At 44.9% G+C, this 21,316-nt stretch overlaps 1 protein-coding gene across 3 annotated transcripts in view; it reads right to left on the minus strand.

The window, feature by feature from the left end:
* The window catches only part of Lhfpl2 (LHFPL tetraspan subfamily member 2), a 149,314-nt gene that overhangs the window by 63,544 nt on the left and 64,454 nt on the right, over positions 1-21,316 (minus strand). For 2 of the 3 annotated variants that reach the window (XM_038322552.1, XM_038322553.1), the window contains exon 2: positions 19,474-19,532. The gene's annotated coding sequence lies outside the window, so the exon portion shown is untranslated. Of the gene's footprint in view, positions 1-5,763; positions 5,867-19,473; positions 19,533-21,316 lie in introns of those variants that run through there. The other variant, XM_038322554.1, reaches the window with a different exon arrangement.

The following is a 21,316-nucleotide window of genomic DNA, read 5'->3' on the forward strand; positions in this document are numbered from 1 at the left end:
AGGAAACTGCACACTGATTCCCAGCAACGCATGAGAGTTCCCCCCCTCTCCCACAGTCTTACCAGCACCTGCTGTCACTGATTTTATTAATCTTGGCCATTGTGGTTAGGATGAAATCTTAAAGTAATTTAAATTTGCATCTCCCTGATAGTTAAGGATGTTGAACATTTTCCTAAGGGGCTTCTCGGCCATTTGTGTTTCATCTTCTGAGAACTCTGCCTATTGGGTTATTTTCTTCATGTTCTGTTGTTTTGTTTGTTTTGAATTCTTTGACTATTCTAAATAGAAATCCTCTGTCAGATGTATAGTTGGTAAAGATTTTTCCCCATTCTGTAAGGTGTTGCTTTGCAGGAATGATGGTGTCCTTTGTTGTACAGAAGATTTTTGGCTTTACGAGATTGCATGTATTAATTGTTGATCTCAGTGAGGGCATGGCCAGTGTCCTGTTCAGAAAGTCTTTTCCTATGCCAACAAATTCGAGTGTCTCACCCAGCCTTCTCCTGAGGAACTTCTTGCAGTAGACAGGAAGTAACAGAGAGACCCCCAACTGGAGAGTGCAGAGGGCGAGAGACTTTGGCACACTCAGTCCTAAGTGGGATGTCTTATCTCACTTCTCCCCTCGAGGCTTGGGACCTATGCTGAAGAGGAGGTGGACACACTGGAAGAGCCGAAGGCGGAGAATAACTCCAAGGAAACAGAGTCTTCCAAACACAGCAGGGCTAATGCACATCTGAGCTCACAGAGACTGCCCGAGCCAGATGGAATCCCAACACAGAGAGGAAGTGAGCACAGAATCCTGCTATTTGTAACTGATACCTCATGGGAGAGGGGAAATCGGGATTCTCCCAAGGAATGACACTGTCAGCCCCCTCCAGGGCAGGCCTCAGGCTCAGGAGTAGTTGGCCAACTCAAAACAGACTCCATGGTTTTTTTTTGTTGTTGTTGTGGTGGTGGTGGTGGTGGTAGTTGTTTATTACTGTTTGGTGTTTTCTTTATTGTTTTCGTTTGTTTTATTTTAAGTGAAAAGACATGAAGTTGGGTGAGTAAGAAGGTGGGGAAGATGGGGGGGTTGGGGAAGACAAAGAATACGATAAAAATATAGTGTATGAAAAATTTTGTAAATAATTAAAAATAAAATCAAACTTTGAGGGTGTTAGTACAATGGATGCATATCTGTGGAGTGTTCAGCCACAAATGCAATGTTCCTCCTACACATGTCCTCACATGACAAGGGACCATGGAGGAAGAAGGGTGGAACACTTGGAAGAGCCAAAGGCTGGGGAGGACTGTACTGAACACGGACCTCTGCACTCACGGGCTCAGCGCATCAGGGGACGCCTAAACAAGATCTGAACAAGACCAAGCCAGTAGACACTATGATGGAGCAGGAAGCAGCTCACAAGCCCCACCCCTTGCTGAGGAGACAGTGACAGCTAGTGGCTTCTAGGGGCAGGAGAGTCAGTTTTCTTTAAGGGTGTGGCCCCACAGGTTAACCTTGTTCCAGGGGAGGGCCTCACACTCAGGAGCATATGGGCAATACAAATTAGATTTAGTGATATATATATATATATATATATATATATATGTATATATATTTACATGTATACATACATACATATATATACATATATATATATATATATATATATATATACATGAAAATTGGGAGTGGGTGGGGAAGTGGGGATGGATCTAGGAAGATTTAGGGAGAAGAGTGGGAGGGTTAATGTAATAAAAACCCATTGTAAACATATATGAAATTATCAAAGAATTAATGGAAATGTGTCTTTCTTACAGTGAGAGTCAGTGGGTGTAATACAGTAGATCATTCAAGGAAATCGAGTTATGCCAAATGATCCCAGCCTCAGCTCCATTACTCTATCATCTGTATGACTCTGGCCAAACCACTCATGCTCTGAGCCGCCATTTTCCCCACCTGTAATGGAGCCGTCACTTCCTAGAGCACAGCAAGCATCCTAGGCACGGTGCCCAGCACACGGAGAGCTCTCAGTAAACGTCACTGTCACAGGTTTTCACAGACCTCAACACTGATGTCTGCTGGTGCTTGCATGAGACGACAAGTCACCTGCCCTCACGACCAGAACAGCCGTCTCGTTTCTCTTGGCACTCAAAGGCTGCAGTCTGCGTGTCCTGTTTACACTGGCTGAGGGCTTCCTGGTGACAGAGGAGTTACACGGAAACATGTATTTGTTTAGTTCTTAGCGTTTGCTGCTTCCAAATGTCTGTGGATTGATCTATGTGGATCTCAGAAACGCAATCGTTAGCTGCCCGGCTGAAGAGGTCTCTCTCTCCGTGTTTGTTTTCACTAGAAGGCAGGCCTCTGAACCTGTGGTTTGCAAACTTCCCTTTTAAGCATGGAACACTATTTATCAAACAGAATCTGACAAGCGTGCCTGGTTCTGCACACGAGGCAGATGAAAGCAGAGCTGGACCAATTTAAAAGCAGGGGACTGCAAAGCGACCTCCGTCCCTAAACACATTTCCATGTACCTCTGAAAAATGCCCCTAGGACCTGGAACATTCTCTAGAACATGTTCGGAAAACGCTAGTTTAAATCTGTCATCCAGCTTGAATCCCATGGCCTGTAAACTCCACCCAGCCTGCACGGGAATTGTCCTTGCTTTATCAGTGACACAAAGCTGGAGACCCACAAACCGCAACGTCCTACTTCCTAAACATCCTGACATGGCTGTGACACATACCAACAACCCCCCTTTTTTAATTGATTATACACTGAGTTATGTCACCCCCCCACCAAGTTCTCCAGGATCACTGTTAATGGCCATGCCACCTGTGTGTATGACTTGCCATGTCATCGTTAATGACAGCTCCTCGTCAACACTAGGTAATGGCCTATGAGCCAAGGTCAGCAGTCTATCCAAAGCTCACAACAGAAATCCAAACAGTTTTCCATAAAAGCACATCTTCCTGGAAGAGTCACTCCTTATGATGCCGGTGAGGTTTCGACACAGCACAGGCTCCACACGTCTGAAGCGGAACAGGGACAGAAAATCAGACAGCAATTCAGAGCAGGGGCCAGAAAGCTGAAGCAGCTGGGGAAAGTCATTATTCCAGAAAACACAAGGCCAGGAAGCAGGCCCCTCCTCCTTTGCTTAATTGCGGCTCGGCGGAAGCAGGTCATGGGTTTAAGTGTGGGAATCTAAGAGGTAGAGGACGGACTTGTTCAGGGTGGTCTGAGGGAGATCAGCCAGGAGCGATGGGGCTGGAGCCAACTGAGAAAAAAAAAAAAAAAACCAACCAATCGCGAGGAAAATATTTCCTTCTCAGAAAAGGCTGCTCTACTTCCCCAGGGACGGCTGGAAGACTCCCAGCCTGAGTCATTTTGGAAACACATTTTACGAAGCGCTACAGGGGGATCCCAAGGGGGATGGTCTGGCCATTGAGAGAAGAGGATTCAAGACCAAGTGAGCCCTTTCCAGTTCCAACTCCCATGATTCCTGAGTCTTCCTTACTGCTTCCCAGCTCTCCCCCAGACAACTTGGTCTGAGTACAACTTTCAGTATCCTCTGGCTTGATTGCTTCAGGGCCTGGATATAACCTCTCATGGACCTCAGTTGAAGAGACTCAGCCTTAGCCTGATTTCCTTGCTAGCCAGCTCCACTTGGCCTCAGGCACCAAGAAAAACAGCAGAGGTCATGTCCAAGGACCGGGTGCTGCTGGCGCAGACCCTCATTAGCAAAGCTTGGCTACCCATCCATGTGGTCTTTTATCTCCAGCTCACCAGGTGCCTGCTGAAAGCAGTCCTTCTGGAGACATTTGCTAATCAGCTCTGCTCCTCTGGAGTCAGGGATAATAAAGCCTGCTCTTGGCGGGAACACGGGGAAGGTCTCGTATCCTACAGCTGGACAGAGGATGGGGTGGATTTCAGTGGCTCGGATGTCTGCTGATGTCCGATTATCAAGCTGTATGAATGAGCTGTAAATGACACTGGTGGCCCTCACAGGTAGCTGTCAGATAGGACTCGGGAAGTCCCCTCCCACCTTTTCCAGGCAGTATGAGTTCAGCTTTTCTGGGTCACTCGGTCTGGGTTTAAGTGGCATTTTCTTGCCTTGTTCATTACTTGCCAAACATATTATGTCCTTGTTAACTATTCACTAGACTGAGGAAAATCCCTGTCTAGAAATTTGGTTTAGAGACAGAGAAGTCTAGAAAATATCAGATTTGATTTCTGAAACATATTTTTTCCTCTGATTTCAGAGATCTTGGTGGGTGGTTGTCTTATATTAGGGTATCCATTAACTACTGTTGTATGGAAGGTACCTCTAGCCTTCATGGCTTCAGGCAGCAATGACTTATCATGGTTATCTTCGCTGGCTGCTGGTCTGACCTGGACTTGCTTGGGACCGGTAGGCAGCCCACTGTGCTAGAAGGCCCGTGGAAGCTTCAATCCTATATCCACTGGTCATCTGTTGTATGTACTCCTCGTCCTCCCGAGTCTAGGCCTGCTTCCGTGTCACAGGGTCTCAGCTGTGTCTCAAGAGGGCAAAGGCAGACATTGCCAATGCCATTGAGACTGTAACTCTGTAACTGTGGAACTCACACAGTACCTCTGCCTCATCTCATCCATGAAGTCCAAAGACCAGTCCAGACTGAAATGACGTGCATGGGACATAGGACTAAGTAGTCTGAGAGAGGAGGAGCTGAAGAAGAAACTGTAACCCTTTGAAAATCAGTTGTGTCAGTGTTCCCTGACTGCGTCCAAATGGCATGAGCTGTGGGATGTGGCTATAGTCCCTCTGAGACCAGAAGGATCTCAGGACAAAAACCAAGGCCTGTATTTGACCCTTAACGAGCCACTACACACATGCTGAAACCCCTGCCCAGTCCTGCAATAAAGACAAATCCCACCCACTCCCGCCCACTCTGTTCAATCGTTAACAGACATGCTTACAGCTGCAGAGAAAGCCATTCCCCCAGAACACCATTTTAGGAAGCGTGGTCAGGAACTCTAGACTCTCAGAGCAGTTCCAGTTTAGCTGACTTTGCTTTGCTTGTTTGCAAAACATTATCAACATCACATGTGTGTTTAAAGTACCTTCTATCACAGGGAGGTGGCCCAGAATCAGGCAAGTCCTCAATTGGATCACCGGATCGCCACACGGGTCTCTCTCAGGTACTTAGGAAGAAAACGGTTGCCAAGTTTGTATTCACAATGACTGAAGGTCTTTTCTTTCGGATATACTGTTTCTAAAGACTGAGAGAAGCATTGATTCTTACAGAGTGAATATTAAAACTCACTGTGGTTGACGTTCAATAAGTTTAAAAGCTCAAGGTCAATCATACAGCCAAGAGCAGAGCAGGAACCCAATGGCAGTTTTCCTGAAAGGGCTAACCAGTCACTGAAGGACCTCTGTAGTCTTCCCAGTCTACTGGCTGCCGGCCTGGACCTCCCATGCATCTCACCCCCAAATGAAAAGGAAATCCTTGTCCATCCTGAGAACCAGGTTCTCCGTCGGTACCTCTCAGTAACCACCAGGCTGTCGGAAGCAACGATTACTGTGCCAGTCATGAGACCATGGTAGAGAGAGTTAAATTAAATCAAGATTTGGGGTGTTGTCATAAGAACACTCAAGGCCAGAACAGAGAAGAACAGTTACCTCAAACTCAAGGGCCACGTCCCTGTGCACGGAGGAGGCTGTCTGGACACAGCCAAGAAGCACACTGAATTATTAGGTGCCAAATCCAAGGCTGAGGAAGTATCGTATTTACTTTGGCACTTACCCTTCTATTGGAGAGAGTGGCTGAGTCTGGTATGGAGAAGGGCCTCATCTCATCTGACTGTTGGGGTGAATTATCAGAATTAACTATTCTCATCTTCTTTTGGTAACTGACAGTGATCCACTCAAAGATGCGGTGGTCAGTGGCCACATCGCTCAAAGCGTTTTTCACATGTATTTCCTTTCTGATGGAAAATAGGTTCAAGACTTTAATCTACGTTGTGAAATCATCACGGAAATACATCCTGAAAGCCGAACTGCAATTTCAAAAGCTGGAAGAAAAGTGAATCTAAAGAGGAACGGGGAATTCCATGGGAAAGAAAAACACCCGGCCAATGGTAAAGGCGGAAGCAGGGACTCCTAAGAGGGAAAATACCGCTGAGTGTGCTGGTCGGGCTGGGAAATAAACAAGGCAGATGCTGGTGCTGCAGCAGTCACCCGAGAGCCTCCGTGAGCCCGAGGAACACATCTGTGCGGTGTTTTGTTTGTTGTGGTTTCTGGACAGAAACCAGGGACTGGTGTGTGCTAAGTAAGCCCTACGCCATTGGGCTACAGCACCCGGAACTATGGGTAGTTTTTAATCTAAGAACCAAGAGTTCTGTCGGCCCAAGGGTTGGAGTGATGGGACTTGACCTTCCACCCTCAGGGTGAAAAGGGATCTGGGGGTCACTTTCAGCTGCCTCTCCTCATCAATTCTGAGCAATGCCCCCATATCATGGACACCACGCATTGAGTTTTGAACCCTAACATACCGAGTTATTCTGTCAGGTATGAAACGGTGTGAAGAGGAGAGGAAAGGGACTGAGCTGGGTAAGCAAATCTGAGGGAACACTTGATGCCAGTCTATGGTTTTGTTCCCTTCCTCAAGCCGTGCATTGTGAGATTCTAAGAGCACGCATGCCCCACAAGCATGGCCAACAGCACCAACATTAAAGGTGAAAGGCAATTACTGCAGAGGACTTAGGAAAAATGAACGAGAGCTGGAGAGATGGCTCAGTGGTTAAGAGCATTGCCTGCTCTTCCAAAGGTCCTGAGTTCAATTCCTGGCAACCACATGGTGGCTCACAACCATCTGTAATGAAGTCTGGTGCCCTCTTCTGGTCTGCAGCCATACACGCAGACAGAATATTGTATACATAATGAATAAATAAATAAGTCCATGTATAGGAATTACATTTATAAAAAAAAAGAAAAGAAAACTGAGCGATTAATCCTATGTGCTATTAAGTGCAGGTAACTATGGGGCCGGAGAGATGCTCAGACACTGAAAGTGTATAGTATGCGGAACTCGAGTTCCGTTCTTAGCTCCTGTATCAGATGGCTCGCAACAGCCTGTAATTCCAGTTTCAGGGGATCTAACAGCCTCTTCAGGTTTCTGCATGGATGTGGTACCTGTGAACGTATGCAGGCTAATATACATACACATACATCTAAAAAAAATTGATCTTTAAATATAGCTGATGACTAGCAAAGTATCCAACAGCTGAGACTTGCTGGAGACAGAAGTCACATGGGGAATGTCCACTGTGATAGTTCATATGTACTATTGACCACCTACATGAACACTCCTTCAGGAAGGGCCACAGCCATACAGATCACTCGCCAGCCACTAGCTACAAAATGCACCAGTACTGAAGGTTTCACGGGGAGCCCCAGTAGATCCTCGAAGCGTCACCATCGCCATTCACCTAAATTGTCACAGCAAGGGCAGAATATCTGTCCAACAACATAAACCGTTCAGCCACAAACAGAACACATATTTATGTACTTATGGGAGAGAGAGTGAAAGCAGGGCCATGGTGCTCAGGACAATCACAACTGACTTCACCCGCCTCCCTACACCTCCAGGTAACATCCCCCCAAACCCTGACTCCTTGTCACACTCTGAACTTCCACCCCTCTTGACTGGCTACCCACACTCATCTCTTTCCACCCATCTACCTACCATCATTTCTACGTGACATCTCCTAGTGAAATCGTCAAGATCCAGTTGGTACGTCACAGGTCTGGGGTGACCGCAAGCAGCTGGTAGAGTTCATTGTTCTGGCCTCTTTCTCCAATATAACTAGCTCACCACAGTGACGTCTCTGCTCACCCACGCTTGGCTGGATCAGCTCTTTAAGGACAAGGACACTGTCCTGTTGTCTGTTAGCCCAGCATCACACCACGGGCTAAAATGACTAGACATCTACAGCCTCAGTCTTAGCCTTGTCCTCTATGTGACAGGAAGGAAGGTCGCCAACAGACTGCTGGGAGACACTGCCTATGTGAAAACGCATCTACAAGGCCCGCACATTGGTGCAACAGCAAGGAGTAGAAACATACAGCCCAGGGGATCCCTCTTAAGGTCACGAACAGCACTGTACCTCCTCTGCTCCTTAAGAACTCCCCTGAGTAATCACGTTTGTGTTGAGACTTGGCTGGCCACACATTTCCGACAGATTTTTGTTTTCTTCCAGATCTGAGTGCTTGGAAAAATGTTGTAATTTCCTTGCGGGTCTCATTATATCTCTGATTAGGGCTGAGGAAACACCAACCCCCATCAGCCCTGTCACTATGCCTTAGTTTCAGGCTGTGTCCCTGTGTGCTACTGAGGTGCAGTCTGCCACTGGCAACATCTTTTGGAGAACACCTCTTAGATATTCTCCTTGCACCATCCTTCCCCATTTCAGGACCAGGAAACTTTGGTGCAAGGAACCCAAGCCTCTTGATACTGTGAAGAAGGCAGCTTGCAAGATACCCCACCCTGAGACGCAGGAAAGAGTCCCATTCATGAAAACTGCCATGCCATGTCCCCTCGAGGGACCTTTCTGTGCCACCATTATAATGATCCTAGCGGCATTAAGAAGAGAACTGAACTGTCTCAAATCTCTGGGAATGAGCCTGCTATGTGTGTTCTAAAAACAGATTGGATTTCAGGAGCTGTTTCCAACTTCATGGTATTAAATTTCCTTTTATTCTTTCCGGCCCCATATTTCCAATAAGCCCTTTAAAAATTACAAAGACCTTCACCCCGGGGAGGGATATTTTGCTATCTCAATAAAGTCTTCCAATCCTTAGGAGACAAGCCACCATATTTTCAGTCTCAAAACTATTAATTTTATTTCCTCCAAGAATCTTATGAAAATATTTGTATTTCTTGCCTGAGATCCCTGGGAGGTAAACTGAAAAAAAAAACTAGCTAATAAGGGATAATTCCAATATGACCAAAACAATACATACTGGAATATGGAAATAATTAAGACCCAAAGAAAAAAACTGTTAAGCCCTCAAGGCAAAAAAAAAAAAAAAAAAAAAAAAAAAAAAAAAAAAAAAAAAAAAAAAAAAAAAACCCTTCTAACCAGAAAGTGCTGTGACGGCTCTCACTTCACTAATGTGCACCAGATACAATTCAGGGTGTATTCTGTTTTAAACTAAACAAGTCGCTGAAAAAAAGTTTCTATAAATGCTAAATTAGTAGTTAAGGGTTTATTTCAAATGAAGATTTCATAACTAGAGCCTGGGGCGGGATGACTCAGTCTGTGAAGCACTTGCCACTCAACGTGAAGATCTGAGTGTGATGTGATTACCAGGGCTCACCAAGAAGCTGGTGTGGCAGTGTGTTCCCATAACCCAACCACTGAGGATGTGGAGACGAGGAACCCTGGAGGCCTGCTAGTCATCTAATCTCTCCATGTCAACGAGTTCCAATTCAAGGAGAGATCCTGTCTCAAAAACCTAAGGTAGGATAAGATCAATGAACCCAACATCCAACCATCTTCCATACACTAATACACATGCACAACAAATCCACAGAGTCCACTGAAATTGCACAGCTTGCAAGATTCCAAGTTTAGTGTCTTTTGGAGAAGTCTGACTTACCTGCTTGGTTAGGATACCTTTAATTGGTAGAATGTGTGTTCATTCATCCTGGGAATGAAGCAGAGGGGAAGAATGGGGTTGCAGGTAGAGGAGGGAGAAGGTTAATTTGGGGGCACACGGCGTTAGAAGAGGCAGTGGGATACTGGGGAACAGAACAAACACAGTCGGCTTTATACATCTGGAGTCTGGAAGAGAGATCTGGTGGGGGGAAAGCCAGACTTTGGTGGCAGTTCAAGCCACGGGGGAGAGGGGACATCAGAGGGTGCAATGGGACAATGAGAGAAAGTACCAAGGAGCCATCCAAGCCGACTGAAGAGAGAAATCAGAAGAAAAGCTGAAAGGGTTTTAAAGTCTAAGAACACTTCCTTTCAGAGAGCCAGCATGTGGGATTTATTAGTTACGCCTATCTGCCTGGAAATAGAAGTCACAAATATGAGGGCAGGTGACCTGGGATCGGGCACTCATAAGGACTATGAGAAGGGACGGGGTGCTTCCCAATGCTAGCGGCTACAACCAAGAAGTCACACAAGAACTTATACTCCGCTCTCTTCATCCTGTCCACGCCAGAGTTCTCCCCAAATACAGGGCAATTTTATATGCAAGCAACAATTTCTGAGCAGACAAGATAAGTCAAGCTATGCATCTTAGGAAAATACAGTTGGGCCATAAGCGACACAATTATAACTATCACAAATGACAACAGCACATGGTTGAGAGAACAAGAGCCATTAACAAGAGAGAAAATACAAGTGACTCTTCAGCTTATGAAAAACAAACCAAACATTGAACTTCATTAAGAAAACAAACAAAAGTTTGTGTGAGTGTTGAAACTGGAAGCCAGTGAACCAGGTGAAGAGAAGAGAGAGGTGCCATCGACGGCATCCTCTCAGTTCTCCCGCATCCCGCATCCCGCACCCCTGCCATCTGCTACCCAACGGCAGTTTGCCAACTATGGCGTATGGGCCAGACCCAGATGTTGCCTATTTTAAACATAGTTTTATTAAAAACACACAAGCAAAAATTAAAATAAAATACCATTCTCACCTTATATCTGATGTCTTATTGATCACTGTGTCATAAAACAAACCCTCTTTTATACTAACGCCTAATTTTCCTAGAAATGTTTTTATAACTGAACAATGCTATTTTTAAAAAGATATTCAAAATTTAAAATTAATGGCTAAAAAGTAAAAAAAAAGCACAAATGTCAAAAGGAAGCTTAAACTGATTTAAATCTACAGGATGGAATAGTAAACTAGTAAAATTTTATTTATTTATTTTTGGTTTTTCAAGACAGGATTTCTCTGTGTAACCACCCTGACTATCCTAGAACTTGCTCTGTAGACAAGACTGGCCTCAAACTCACAGAGATTTGCCTTCTTCTGCCTCCTGAGTGCTAGAATCTAAGGTGTGCACCATCATTACCCAGCATAAAACACTTTTTTTTTAAAATAAGAAACTTTTTATGATACAGAGAAACACTAACAATGTACTCAAAAAAGGAACCAAATATACAATTGTATGCAGTAAGGGCTGAGCTACGTGATTACCTGAGTTTGGGTCACTATTGTTACGGTGAAGCACTATGACCAAATACAACTTGGGGAGGCAAGGGTTTCTCTGGCTTTCACTTCCACATTAGAGTTCATCACTGAAGGAAGCCAGGACAAGAATTCAAACAGGGCAGGAACCTGGAGGCAGAAGCTGATACAGAAGCCATGGAAGGATGTTGCTTACTGGCTTGCCTCCCCTTACTCAGCCTGCTTTCTTATAGAACCCAGACCACCAGCCCAGGGATGACACTACCCACCATGGGATGAGCCCTCTCCCATCAGTCACTAATTAAGAAAATGCCCTACAGTCTTGCATACAGTCTCATTTTATGGAAATATTTTTCTCTAATGGAGGTTCCCTCTTCTAGGATGACTTTTGTTTATGTCAAGCTGACATAAACTATCCAGCACAGTGACAAAGAGAATTAAGTTAGAGAAGAGACTCTCAGGCTGGAGACCTGGCTTGGTGGTAAAGAGAGCTTCCTGCTCTGTCAGAGGACCTGAGTTCAGTTCCCCACACAAATGTCTGCAACTCCAGCTCCAGGGCATCTGAATCCTCTTCTGAGAGCCTCAGTGGATACTGCATTCATGTGCACATACCCACACAACACACACATAATTTAAAATCAAAATAATTTAAGAAAAACAAAAGGAGATATTCTTAGGCACTCGGCTATTAGCAGCAATCCCTAAATACCAGGTGATCTTGCCCCCAATGCTTTTGCTTTTCTACATGAACACAGGTGGTCTGGAAAGGTGGGGAAGGACACACACAGATAGCTCCTGGCAGTTCTGGTCCAACCATAATGGTGACAGTGTAAGTTTGCTGCTTGGCTTTCAGAGTGTACCTCAGTGTTCTGTGGCCCCAAAGGAGACTGAAGTGTGACCCTTGGGCAGGTTAAATCTGTCTTTACCTTGAGATGTAGAAATGTTTTAAATATACAGTAACACTACACAGAAAAAAATCACAGTAGCTAGAAAGCTATGTATCTGGGTGGGGGTGTGCCACATGATTTTTCTCTGCAATGGCCCCCTTCACCCAAAGGCTTATTAATATCCAGATGGAGCCATCAAAATACCCGATAGAGCTGAATGACCCGTACACTGGTGACTCTGACTGAATAATGAGGAGTCTGTGGAATCGTGTGACCACTTGTCTTTCCAATCCACAGATCTCCATAAATATTAAGAAAAAAACGGACTGGATTTCACTCTCCTGTGCCAGTGAAAACAGACCATAGAGAGCACCTCTGAGTTCTAGAGACAACAAGGCGTTGTTAGCTATTTGATTACACTGTGAACCCTGAGATGATCTTGTTTACCTGCTTCTAGCTGTGGTGTGGCTCAGTCCTAGCACACATCTTTAATCCAAGAGCTTTCTGCTTGGACAATGTAAACAGGATTCAATAAAGTCAAAAGTAGGTTTAGAGGCAGAGCAAGCAACCAGTTGACCAGAAGTAAACTAAAGTTTATTAAGAAAATAAAACCATAGAGATTAAGAGGGTGTCAGGAGGACAGGGGTGGGGAGTGGAGGGGTTGGAGATGCATAGGAAGTAGAAGAGAGGGCCATCCAGTTGGAGGAGTTGATGGAGTAGGAGAAACCTCTGAGAGAACACAAAGGAAGGTCAACCAGTTGCCTTTTCTGCCTCCCTGAGCTAGCAGGTTTTCACCCCAGCATCTGGCTCCTGAGTCTTTGCTGATAAAACAGAATGACAGAGACTCAGTTAAAAATAACAGCAAGAGGAGCAGCTCTTTCACGGGGATCACACGAGCTAAGATGGGGTTATGAAATAGATGTGTTGGATGTTTGGCATAACTTGGCTGAGTACAGAGTAACTTGCATCAAAATCAGGTAACCCTAACAGTTCACCCAAGATCATCAATTGGCCTGAGGGGTTTTCCTTACAGTGTTTGACACCCTTGCTTGTGACATGCAGCAAGTGCTAGTCTGTGGCTTGGGGATTGCTGGCGCTGGGCCTACCGGGAAAGACAGTACCAGAAAATGACTTGTGGTTCACCCAGCATGGAGCCCTAGAGAGGGAAAGATTATGAAAACATTACTGTGGTTATGGAACTGGCTCAAACGGAGATGCAGGTGAGATCAATATTTAATTCAGAAAAAGTCAGTTTCACTTAGGGAATCACAACAAATTCTCAGTGAGCAGAGAGGGGATTTATGAGGCGGGATCTAGGAACTTCAGAGTCATGCTATTGCCCTCTGTAGTGGTGAACGGGAACGGCTGTGGTTTGGCATAAAAACATGCTTTCCTTAAAGAAAAAAAATAGCAGCAGATATAGAGACACCACCCTCCACTATGTCTTTCCAGTCTATGGCCACAAATTAAGAATCTGGCAATGGTAAGCATTTTCATATAAAATCATTCATATGTTTTATGGTCACCATGAGAGGGTGGCTCTGCCCGGTCCCTGTGCGTGTTCACTCAGCCCAGTCTGGTTTTCTCCTTCTGTTATGTTTGGATGTGAAGTGTCCCCAGAAGGTTCGTGCTTTGAGTGCCTGATCCTCAGCTGGCAGCACCTTGTGGAAGGTGGGGCCTGGTGATGGGAGGTCGGTCACTGAAAGGGGTCTGAAGACAAACAGCTGCCCCTGAAGACTCCAGCCTGCTTTCTCTGCATTTGGTTTCCCTGCTGTAAAATCAATTTCTGCGACCCCAAGGTTGCCAAGTCTTCCCCACCACACTGGACTGAAATAAAGAGGCTTCGTTCCTTTAGGTTGCTCCTGTTAGTACTCAGGCACCTGTACTGGCCTGCCCTTCGGGTTCCTGCAGTAAAACATCCTCAGCTGTAGCCACTAAGAGCATCTCCTGTGCAGGTTCACCACGTTCCCTTTTAAAAGGGCCCTACCCACCTCCTCTCTCTCTCTCTCTCTCTCCCTCTCCCTCCCTTCCTCCCTCCCTCTCTTTTCTTCTCTGTCTTTCCCCCTCTCTCCTTCTTTGTCTCCCCCTCCCTCTCTCTCCTTCTCTGTCTCCTCCCCACCCCCGTCCCTCTCCCTCTCTCTTTCTTTCTGCCTCTCTCTTCTCTGCTGCAGCTCCTGTCTCCAGGGGCTGATTTCCCCTCTCCCCCACCTTCCCTATTCCCTTTCCCTCACAGTGTTTTTAAGTAAACAACAACATTGTTGGAATTTGGATTACAACGATGAAAAAGTAACTAGCCCAGTTTCCTTTCACAGAGCAACTGAAAACGTGGACCATCAAAGCAGAAAGCTTCCTGGAGCTGGGTGTGCTGGCAAATGAGTTTAATTCCATCACTTGTGAGGCAGAGGCAGGCAGATCTCTGAGGCCAGTCTGGACTACATAGTCATTTCCAGGCCAGCCAGGGCAACATAAAACCCTGGTCTCAAAAAAGAAAGAAACAGAGAAAGAAAAAGTAAGGTTTCCAGGTAGTGAACATGAGGGGCAGTCCTTTATGAGTGACAGCAAAAGCATCAATTAGGGCCAAATTTGCCTGCTACAATACCTGCAAACAATGATCTTTTTTCTTTTAAAAAAGAATTCAATGTTCAACCACAATGAAATTTCACCCCTCCACCTCCCAGCATTCACTGAGCATATATTATACATCAGGCAATAACGCTGGGTACCCCACAATGTAGATACTACACCCCGCCGTCACTCAGCTGCCATTAGTCAGATACCTAACTTACACCATCATCAAGGATATTCTAAAATGGCCTTTCTCAATCCACGAGTGCCCCCTTCACATGGGTCACCTATCAGACACCCTTCACACCAAAAATTTATATGGTTAATAACAGTAGCAAAATTACAGTTATGAAGTAGCAAGAAAAATAATTTTATGGTTGTGGTCACCACAACATGAGCAACTATTTAAGGGTCACAGCGTTAGGAAGGCTGAGAGCCGCTGTAAAAGGTTCAGACCTTCCTCTTAAAAGTCAAGGTTTGGTGAGGAGAGCTACTTTTCATGGAAAGAAGGGGCGAGTCCCTAGGAATCTTTAGTAGCCAGAGGTCCTTATCAGAAGAAAAACAAGCTATTAACTCAAACTAACAAAAGTTGGGGGTGTGCACTGGAGAGATGGCTCAGCAGTTAAAAACACTGGTTTCTCTTCCAGAGGACCCAGGTTTGAAACGCAGCACCCACATGGTGGCTCAAAAATGTGTGTAACTCTAATTCTAAGGACCCTGATGCCCACTTCCAGCTTCCTTGGGTACCAGGAACACATGTGGTGCATAGATCTACAGGCAGTCAAAAAACCCATTCTTATAAAATAATAAGAAGAATTAAAAGAAATAAGAGAAATCAGAACTTTAAAACGCCTAGTATTTCACGATTTTCACCATCTCTTTCAAACCATGAAGATGACTATCATTGTCATGGAAATGATATATTTGGCTCAGTTCATGCTTAGTAAAGGAAGGAAGCTGTCAAACCCTCACTTACTAAATAAACACTTCCCTGCTCCTCTAACGACTTCCAGATTAATTATGTAAATGAGTTCTACATTGTGCAGCTGCAAGTTTAGAACATCAGTAGTGTAAGCCAAAAGTACACAAGGAAGAGCCACCCTTCCAGCTAAGGAAAGGAAACATTCGTCACAAAATTTTCAGTTGAGAAACCAGCTCTGGTTTCCCATGTTGTTCTGGAGGTACTGAATGATTTCCCAATAAGAACCATCAGTGCTAACTTCTAAAATAATAAAAAGTGAATAAAAGCAAACAATTCAGTGCCTCAGTGGCACTGGCTGTTCTCAAGGGCTCAGCCGAGTGTGCGGTGTGACTACCGTGGGGACCAGCCAGCGCCAGGCTGATCACGTGTACTCTCTGGTTCATTCGGTTCCAACCAGGAGGAAAACCCAGGAAGACCAAGTCTCACTGTGTTATCTACAGAGACAGTATCCTGCTGATCACTCTCCCTCTATCCAGATTCTCTGCCCTGGGCCGAATGAGCATAACCAAGTACTGCAAGGGACTTTAAACTGTGGACACTTTTCGGTCATGACTCTTCCTCCTTCCTGCGTCATGACACTGTTCTTAAGATTTACGAGGTGTCTGTTCCGTACACCCTGCTGGGGATACGTACTGTACCTTACTGCCTTTCTAACAGCCTGAGACACAGGGAAAACTAGACAAGGTGTCAAGAACTCGGTCAGGGTTACACAGCTAATGATAAACAGGGATTCAAGCCCGGTAAGTGTTGGGGACTGCAGACCCTCAGACCCTGAATTTTCTGTGACCCCCTTCCTTGCCAGAGTAAACAACTTGTTTTCCTATGCTTGTAGCTGCTCTGAGCACGAGACCCTCACTAGTTCCTGATGGCAGGAGAGTGGTTTCTGGTGGGCTTGCAGCTGAAAAGTCCCAAGAGCTAGGGCGTGCCCATTAGTCAAGGAGAAGCCCTATATAAGATGCCCTGGAACACAATAAAGGGGCATTCTTGTTTCAAGGATGACCCGTGTCTGTGTTTCAATCTCCAGCCCCTTGCCTGACTCGCAAACTGTCCTGTGGTAGATAGGCCGCAGAAAGTTAGACAGGAAGGTCTGACTTTCATTTTGTTTTGTTTTAAGGGCTGCCAATGGAAATCCTCTGATGTTAGCCACGTACTTGAACCTGTCCTCTTTAAAGCTTTCCCACAATTCCCTCAGGGCAGGAGCAGAGCAGAGTAGGGATACCTTGCCTCTCTACCAACGAGAATGGGAGGTGAGAAGTTCATCCAAAGAGTCTCAGGGAGAAGCTAGAAATATTGGTTCTCAGATTCCATATCTAAACAACTCTCCACAATATCCGGGAATCAGTAGGGGACATTGGTTGACTTTCTCCATATACACGACTACTTATTTACTTCCAGTAACAAGGAAGAAGCCATTCCCAAGTACAGAGGTGGAGTTCAGGAACCTGCCTTGGGCACAGAGCCACCTAGCCCCTCAGCAGGGACTTCGGCCCATGTGTGTCCAGTACAGGAGCATACATGTTGAGGAGAGCTGATGTCCAGAGTTGCCTCAAACTGCAATTGTCCTTTCTGCTCAAGAGAAACCTGCTATCATGTAGAAGGAGTGTAGGAAACAGAAAGTAGGACCACATTTCTCCTCAATTCCGGTATCCTCCTAGATCCTAACAACTGTTCTCATCTGACTTAAGTTTGCACTGTTGGTCTCTGATGAATTCACAATCAAAACTAACATAAAGGACACAGAGAAGGCTGGTTTAAAGGGGGAATCTCAAGGGCAAACACGACTTGGCCCCTCAAGTTTCTGCCAAATGGAACTGGCTTTTCCCCAGGGCAGGATTAAACAGACCAGCTCGGCAGTGATCCAGGGTGACATCTCACAATGGGGAAACCAAACCACTAGCAGAACACAAGGAAAATGTGGGGCACTTGGCCAGGGTTTTCAAATGACTCCTTGCGTGGTAGGCAGCACGGTCTGGCTCCTGTTGCTAGGAACTCACAAAAATGGTCCCTCTGAACAGAGCAAAAACGTACTGGTTCCTCACAGCCCAGACCCACTCCTGTTGAACATATTCTCCCTGTAGAACATTGTGAGTGAACGCAGGCCTCACTGCTCATGCCCATCCTTCCCCCCATCACCTGGCTGACGTGACACTCTGGATCTGAACAATGTGTGTGTGTGTGGGGGGGGGGGTGTTTATACATATATTTGAGGCAGGCTTCCAGTAGCCCAGGCTAGCTTCTAAGTCACTGTAGTCAAGAATGACCTTGAACTTTTCTTCTTCCCTGCCTCCACTTCCTGTGAGGTATCTACTAACATGCCTGGTTTAATAATTTGTATTAATAGAAAGTCAGCTTCTCCCATCTCCACTAAATCAATACGGAAGGGATATTTAAGGATTAGCAGTTTGATAAGGGGCAAACACGAACCCTGCCCGGGACACCACCTCGCCCTTGCTCTCCCACGAGCAGGCTGTTGCTCAAGGCTTTTACCACCCACAAGTGTTTGCAGTTCTCATCACAAAGAGCCCCGGTCCCCCCGAGCAGCACTACTGGCGGAAACTAGTAGCACTGGAGAAGTCAGTATCCCCAAAATGGAGCACGGGAAAATATTTCCGTTCTCAAAATCTGAAAGCCAAAACAATGGCTTTGCTACAAGTGGGATGGCATTTGTAGGAATGCCCTGTATGAACCCTCCGTGTGCAGCAGACCCTACTGGACAGTCAGTCGTCAGCTGGACTGTAATCTGGATTGTGCTCTGGCAGCTTTGATCTGAGCTCACTGCCAAGGTTGTAACACTAACAGGAGCCCTAGAGACCAGAGGTCAACAGGCCGCTCCCATTTGAGAAACATAGCTGGATCGATCGCCAGCAAGTTATTCAACTACCCATTTCCTTGATTTTCCAGAATGCGTACTGCAGGGGGTTATAGTCAACCTCTACCGCAAATATTTTCCAAAGGTGACCTTTACAAATTAAAATCTACCCCATCATTAATCACCTGCGACTGAATCATTTCCAACTTTCTTTCTGGCAATCTCTTTGTGTGAATGATCATCAAGTAATAAATCTGGGCTATTTAAATTGGCCGCGTCCACTTCGCCTTTCTGGGAGAAATGATACGGAAGCAGAAACGGTCCACAGAGGGAGTAAAAGGGAAAGCTTGTTCCCACAATGAAGATCTCTGAAGCTTGTTCCTCAGCAGGGACAGAACAAAACAGATCCAATCTGGAGAAAACATTTGAATAATTAAATTCAATGCTGTTTATTCAGCTTCAATAAGTGAGTTCTTCTTGATAATGACTGAGGCTACCCAGGGGGTGCGCCAAGCCTAAGAAACTAGTGCTTCCTGGGCACGGTGGTTTGAATGAGAATAAACCCCTATTGACTCCTATGTTTGAATGCTGGTCCCTAGCTGGTGGAACTGTCTGGGAAGGATTAGGAGGTGTGGCTTTCATGTCAGGCTCATTTGTCTCCCTCTGCCTCTACTTGCAGATGGGGATGTACGTTCTCAGTCGTCGCTGCTGCCATGTCTTTGCTGCACCACCATGGACTCTAACCTTCTGAAACCGTAAGCCAAATGCACTTCCTTTTACAAGTTACGTTGGTCATGGCACTTTATCACAACAATATAAAAGTAACTAAGATAGCAGGCAAGGTTCCAAAATGTAAAAAAAGTTATTCCTTTCTCCTGCCTGGAAAATACTTCCAACAACAACAGCATCAAGCCGGGACAGTGGCCCCTACCTGCCATCCTAGAACACAAAGGACGGGGGCAGGAGGATTTCTGAGAGTTTCAAGACTACATGGGCTATAGAACTAAGATCCCATCTTGGAAAATAAAACAGACAGAAGCAAACAATGAGGACCTTTGATGTCATTTACCTATTTATTTCTGCAGCCACGCTGAGAAGTCCCGGTGAGCAACTTCAGAAAAGCAGCACCTACAGAGACAAATGGAAAAAAAATTGAACAAAACATTAGATCTTTGTTTAAAGTACCTTGCCATGCAATTTTATATTTCATTAAAATGTGTGCTGCTTCTTGAAATACTGATCCCCACATCAACAGTCAACTTGAATTGGAGCACAGCCCCTTCATCCTGGGGAGAGAAAATCACTAAGCCAAGGTCCAGCCCACAGGTGGAGAGAGGGCAGGGGGAGATGTGCGGTCCACCATACACCAATACACCAGTTCACATCCCTTCCTTTCTCCTCATAAAGGGAACAGCTTCAAAACACATGCACAAATACCATCACTTTAGATGCCAGACAGGCAGTCCAGAAAGAAACTAAGGAATAAGAGATTGTGAGTTACCTATCCTAACCAGCTTCTCTAACTTATTTTAAAACTAAATGCACAAAAATATTAAAAAGAAAAATAACAGGAAAATGGAAAATGAACACTAAAACCATAACAAAAATTACTGGGGAGGAATTATTTAGAATTGGAAGTCAAGTATTCCTTCTGGTCATTTCAATGTCTTTTAGGTAACCTTCAGAAAATGAGGTACCCAGAAAAACATAGATCCCCAATTATTTGTCCAGCATTGTTTTTGACACATTAAACATAAATGGACAAATTTTAAAATAAAATATCATAGACCTTGAAAATGTGTTATACCTCTTATATTGTTACCATACTACAACCTTCCCAGGCTTGCCCGCAACTATGCCCACTAACAAATGAGGAACCTGTTGTTAAAGCAGAGAGCTTTCCTGACTCTCACAGATCCAGGGTTAAGGAATAATGCCCTGGCACACATTGTTTTACTCTTGATGGTTTCTTTCTACTCTGCAGAGCACAAGCATTACATCCCTAGAGAGAAACTTGGCATTCCTTAATGCAAAATCCCATAAAACCAAATGGCTAGTAGCAACATCAATCTTTTCTCTTTGCAAATTTACAAGTTACTTCTTCATCTGAAAATAAAAAAGGTTATGTAGGGACTATCATATTGTATAAAAGTAAATATTTAGAAATTGAGAATCTGCAGTTAAAGAAATATTTAATATAAAACTAGAAGTGAAGAAATACACCACATCCATCAAACAAAATATTCCACAATGTCCACTGTACCACTAACCAGGAAAATTGGTCCCACATGCCCTCTATGATCAAATTTTCAAATGGTGTTGACAATGGAATTATGTAATAATAGGCTATAAATTTATGCCTGGATTCAGCTGTAAATTAAGATCAGCAAAGCCCATGTTAATCCAAACTGTTCCTGAGCCTAAAGAGTCAGTAGTCACTCAGCGGCCTCTTTTCAGTGGACTGGAGCAATGAGTCAAAAGATAAACGTACTGGTTGCTCTTCTAGAGGATTGGGGTTTGGTTCCCAGCACCCACATGGCAGCTCACAACTTCCTGTAACTCCAGTTCTAGGGGTTGCAGTGCTCTCTTCTGGTTTCTACAGACATGCACTGCACATACATACATGCATGTAAAACACTCACATACATAAAATACAAATAACTGCTTTTAAAAGGGGGGAAATTAGCTTTATCTAAGAAAAGATATTGTACAATAACCTGGATTTCACATACTAAAACAATAAATACAAAAAAAGAATTTTGCATCTATAAAGTCCTTAGTTTTTTCTTTGCTCAATGGTTCTTTGTAAGCTCATTGCTAGCAACATTCTTAGCATTCCCCATGACTTTATTAGGGGAAGTCACGGTAAGTCATCATCAGTGTGTTTATCTGGATATGCCTTCCGTGAAACA

Source organism: Arvicola amphibius, chromosome 3 (genome assembly GCF_903992535.2).
Source record: "Arvicola amphibius chromosome 3, mArvAmp1.2, whole genome shotgun sequence".
NCBI classification, from domain to species: domain Eukaryota; kingdom Metazoa; phylum Chordata; class Mammalia; order Rodentia; family Cricetidae; genus Arvicola; species Arvicola amphibius.